This window comes from Bison bison, unplaced genomic scaffold (assembly GCF_000754665.1).
Source record: "Bison bison bison isolate TAMUID 2011002044 unplaced genomic scaffold, Bison_UMD1.0 scf7180017864262, whole genome shotgun sequence".
In the NCBI taxonomy this organism is placed as follows: Eukaryota; Metazoa; Chordata; class Mammalia; order Artiodactyla; family Bovidae; genus Bison; species Bison bison.
The window spans coordinates 2,667,563-2,673,457 of NW_011494834.1; positions in this window are offsets into that span (position 1 = coordinate 2,667,563).

Genomic DNA, 5,895 nt, shown 5'->3' on the forward strand with positions numbered 1-5,895 from the left:
GTGACACACTAAAAATATATCTTTAAGTGGATATTTTGGAAATGGCTCTTCAGCGTACTTTCTTTTAAAATAGCTATGTAGATAGTTTTTAAATGATATCTACTTTTTTCTTTTTTAAAACTTCAGTTTCTACCCACATTTTACTTATCTTATTTTTGTTTTTCCTTCTCTGTAGTTCAAAAATATAAATCTCAGCACTTCTGTGTGAAGTGTGGAGGGAGTATGTTGTTGGAGAGCAAAACTTGCCACCCCAAAAATTCTCTTTGGCATGTGAATTATTAAAAAAAAGAAAATGATCAAGGTCCAAAAGACTCAGGAAGAAACTCTGATCTTCTCCATAACTGCCTAAAAGAATTTCTACAGAGGGCCTATTCCTAGAATAGAGCCAGCACCAGAGATATCCTCAAAGAATATGACTTAGGGGCTTGGGTTAACTCTTGTTATTATTTAGTTTCTAAGTTGTGTCCAACTCTCTTGCTGCCTCCTTGATTGTAGCCTGCCAGGCTCCTCTGTCCATGGGATTTTTCCAGGCAAGAATACTGGAGTGGGTTGTCATTTCTTTCTTCAGGGGATTTTCCTGATCTATGTCTCCTGCTTTGGCAGATTCTTTCCCAGTGAGCCACCAGAGAACCCCGTGAAAACTCTAGACAGGATCTAAAGATCAGAGTCTGCTCTTTGTCCCCTTGTTTCGGCAGGACACATCAAAGCTCTGCTCATCAAACATTTGCTTTTCTACCTCCATATGAATTGCCTTCCTTCCCTTTGGAGTTCCAAGTCACTACTCCCAGCATCTTTTTTATTTTGTTTTGCTTTTAGTTAAAGATGGTATTTAAGATGAAGTCTTCTGTCATTTTGGTAAATTACTCAGTTTTCCTGGGTCTCTCCAATGTACACATGTGATTAAACTTTTATTTGGTATTGTTCTATTAATCTGTCTCATATCAATTTAATCCTTAGATCAATCAGTTGAACCTAGAACAGTAGAGGAAATTTCCTTCCCCCCCCAAAATGGTAATATTATTTCCTTCCTGAGGCCAGCCAGAATGAGGAAAGACTGTGAAGGGCAAGTTTCATAGCAATTTACACAAATGATTATGCAACTGAAAGTTCATATGTTTTCTTCCTTTTGCTGGACCAATTTGAGACTCTACAATACACTTTCAGTTTATTTCTGTATGATCAAGTCTTCTACTTGATCTTGGAAGCATACTTAAAAAAAAAAAAAAAAACTTAGCTTGTCTGGTGCATGCAATGTTTTATTACTTGACATACAATGCAAATTCTACTTTAATTCAGTGCAATTAGGCTTAATGAGCCTATTATGATCACTCCTAATATTAATATGTATAAAACTTGTAATTACAATGACCTAATTTTGCCATGGAAGGCCAGATAAAGATATCACAAGATGACACCCATTCCTTTAGTATCCCTGTGTTTTTATAATATTTTTAAGATGCTATTATTGAGCCTATTGGATTCAACGAACATTTATGGTAAATTTACCAATCACAAGACAAAAGATAGTATCTTTTCATGGTTTAAAAAGTACAAGTCCTATTGAACCAGGTTGTCTCAGTACAAATCCCAGCTCAAATAATCATTAACTATGAGATTTTTGACCTCATACTCCCAGACAAGAAACTTCTTGTCAGTTCTCTGTACTTCACTTTGCAATGTCAAAATTTTGGATAACGATAGTAACTATTGTCACAGATGTATGAAGATTGAATTAATTAACATATGTAATGTCTTGGAACAACGTTTGGAAGCAACTATTCAAGGAGTGTTATAATTATCAGATGAAAAGCATCCAGTGGTGTTGCTGTACTGAGATATAAAAATGAATAAGCACTGCAAGGAGCTGGTGATCTGCTAGAGTGTCTGGAGGAAGTTGAAACAGATAGGATGGATATCTTTCTCTGCTTTGTACTTTAAATATGTGCTCTAAGGTAGATAGTGATATTGTTGAGAGTTAAGGGAAGAGAAAATCCAGTTGAGAGAAATTTGAAAGACACACACACACACAAAGAGAGAGACAGGATGTATTCTACATATATCCTGAGGAATAAATACAATTTTAACAGCCAGAAAGCAGAACACTTCCCAGATGCTGGAACAGGACACCTGTTCACACGACTGACTGGGCTGGCCTAGCCTAAGGAGTGTGGAAGGACAGGAAGTTTTCTAGGTTGATATGAGTCTAAGGTGTGTGAGAGAAGGTGTGTGTCTGGGTGAGGGCTAATTTGCTTCAGTTGTGTCCGACTCTTTGAGACCCTATGGACTGTAGCCCACCAGGCACCTCTGTCCTGCCCTGCTCTCCTCCAAGGGATCTTACCAACCCAGGGATCACACTTGTGTCTCTTAGGAAGAAAGAAAGAAAAAGAAGTTAGCTGCTCAGTCATGTCCAACTCTTTGGGATCCCATGGACTGTAACCTGCTAGGCTCCTCTGTTCATGGGATTCTCCAGGCAAGAATACTGGAGAAGGTTGCCATTTCCTTCTGCAGGGGATCTTCCTAACCCAGGGACTGAACCCAGGTCCCCTGCATTGCAGGCAGATTCTTTACTGTTTGAGCCACCAGGGAAGCCCAGGGTTATGTCTCTTAGGTCTCTTGCATTGGCAGTGTTCTTTACTACTAGCACTGCCTAAGAAGCCTGCATAAGAAGGTAGAATGAGATAAATATGGACAAATATTCTGGGGTACAAACATTTAGAACTAATATTTTGGATTTAAATTGACACACATTTAGCTTTGGGTTTAGAATGACATGGGCTGGAAGTCTGGTTCCACCAGTGGATTGATCAGTGGTCCTTAGAAAGTAACTTCAACTGTCTATACCTCAGTTTCATCATTTTTAAAAGGAAGATTTTAAGATCTATCTCATGAAATCATTTAAATAAAATGTGTATACATAATGTGAAAAGGAGGAAGAATTTGTCGCCTGTAAATATGCCTCTTTCATTTTAGGGTGATTATTTTTTTTAAAAAAAGCAGACACATAAGCTCTGAAAGCTGAGTAGAAGGTACACTTCTGTAAGAGAAATTTGCATTGTAAACAGCAATCTCCACTTGTAAGGGTACCTTACCTTCTTCATACCAGAGAGGAGAGAATCACTAGAATCTCTAGAAATTCTTATCAATGAAGAGGCACAGATTTATATCTCCAAAGCAATTTTACCTTTCTTTACCTTGATTTTCCTGGTAATTCCCATAACTGGTCTTTTTCCACCTCTCAACCCCAACATCTTTCTTTGTTCCTTAGCTGAAAATAGTATTTAAGATGGTGACTTGAACTATTTTGGAGAGTTACTCAGTTGGATATGTACACATATCTATTTGCTTTTCTTCTATTAATCTATATATTATTTTTTGGTATGGAAGGTTCAGCTGTATGGTAGAGGGAAAATTATTTTTCCATATATACATACACATATACATGCACACAATATTTATTGCACTTTCCCTAACAAATGTTGTTGTAGATACTATAGGCACAGTGATAAGTAACAAAGACAAAAAATATTTCCCACTTGAAATTTATAATGACAGCAAAGGGGGAAAGTATACACAATAAACAAAATACATAAAGGTGATATGTAGCATTTTAGATGGTGGTGAGTGATAGGGATATGAATATTCCATATGCAGGATTCAGGTATAATGGTGAAAGCTTGGAAACATGTTCTTTGTTGTTTTTCTTTTACCTGGAAAATAGGAAGCTGAGTGAGGATGGGAATGGAGAAGTTGGAGGTTGGATTAAAGATAACAAAATACATAATGATTGGAATGAAAGGGTGAAATGACTAAGGAAACACAGTGTGCTTAAAGAGCCACAACCATTTACATTTAAAGTAAGACCAGACAATATGCTTTTATTTTTTCTTCCAGTAATATTCATTTATCTAGGAAGGCGCTTGGAGCAGATAGACACAAGGTTTTGGCCAATGTGAGATTTTTTCCAGGGTGGGATCTATAAAAAAAGAAGATGGTGGGAGAAGAGGTATATTCAAAGAGCAATGATGGTCAAGATATTTATAGATAAAGTAAGTGAGGCATATAAAGTAATGATAGACAGCAAAAAGGTGATAGAAACAGTAGATTGCAGATTGCATTGGAGTTAAAAGGCAAGGAATGCTAAAGATAGATTTTATGGTTTGGGAAATAATAGGAGAGTGTGTTTAAAAAATTATTAAGGCTATTGGTAAAGACAACATCTATTATAGAATATGACACTGGGAATGAGTATCTGAGGAAATTGGAAGACAAGGTAATAAGAAGAGAGAACAAGAAACTAATAGGGCTATATATCAGTATGCAAATATTGAAATCATTAAGAATTATGGCAAGAGTATTGTTGAAAAAAAATAACAGCCAGGACTATAAATCTTTAAAGTATGAAGAGAGGTAAATGAAGAGTTGATTGCAGTGAGCAATGGATAGTATATTTTCTGATGTCATGACATTCAAACCTTTTTTTTGTTTTGTTTTGTTTTGTTTTGTTTGTTTTCCTGGAGAGAGGTAGAGAGAATAATCTGAAAGCAGCAAAAGAAGTAAGGAAAACACTTTATGACAGGATCTCTTAGGAGAGTTGTAAGTTTCCATTAGAGCACAAAGCTTGAGTACATAATATTGAGAGAAGGCCAGAACTGGAGGGGTTTGCTGCTGATGCTGAGTTCCATAGGTAAAAGGGTGTCAAGAGTGTGGACAGGTGGGAAATGGGATCAAATAAAATGGTATAGAAGTCCTTGGGAGAATCAAAACAATTGGTAAAGATTGATAATCTTGCTAGACACCAAATACATAGTACTTGTGTGAGGGTAGGAATGGAAGTCTGAGAGTTGTGGGTACAATGAAAGATAGGGTCTTACCAACAAAGTCTGGAATTCCCTGGCTAAAAGCTCTTTCTTACTGCTCAGAACTTTTACTCTTCCTCATTCTTTAAAAGGATTAGGCCATGTCCTCTGCCTGTCTTTTGTCTGTGGAAACTTTAGTCAAAGAAGTTTAATCAGAGAAGAGAGAAATGTGGAAACAAAGGATAACAGTCAAAGGAGATTAAATAACAATAATGTAGGCATTAAGCATAGTCAAGGACCTTTAGTTCTTTCTCAAGGACTATAGATGATATTCTGAGTGATATCCTGTGAGCTGTCTTATAGATACTAACACATCAGGTGGAAAAGCTAACTACCTGATGACCAGACTGTACCCAGGGCATGAGCTGCTGAAATTCTGAGAAGTGGCCACAAAGAAATGGGAACAAATGAACCCTGGAACTGAAGATTAATTGTACCTAAAACCACCAAGATGATGCTAGTCAGACCACTGATGATCAGTTTGAAGATGTTAGAAATGACTGCGCTTATTTGGCATGGGGCCACTCCCACTTCTGTTTATAAAATTTCTTGCCCCGCTTCTTGTCGGGAGGCAGGAGTTGGCTTTTGGATAGGCGTCCACCACTCTCCCTCGCCCCCAGTTGCTGGCATCTGAAATAAAGCAAATTTTCCTTTCCAAAAAAAAAAAAAAAAACGAATAAACAAATAAATAAATAAAGGGATTAGGGCTGACTTGAATTTTCTTAAATTTCTAACTCCTGCCTCAAAATCTTGCCTCATCTTCATGCTTTTTCTCACTTTTGTAACATTATAAGAAGCATATTTTAGATTTGTATAACTTTTCAGTTCAGTTCAGTTCATTCACTCAGTCGTATCCAACTCTTTGTGACCCCATGAATAGCAGCACGCCAGGCCTCCCTGTCCATCACCAACTCCCAGAGTTCACTCAAACTCGTCCATCAAGTCGGTAATGCCATCCAGCCATCTCATCCTCTGTCATCCCCATCTCCTCCTGCCCCCAATCCCTCCCAGAATCAGAGTCTTTTCCAATGAGTCAAGT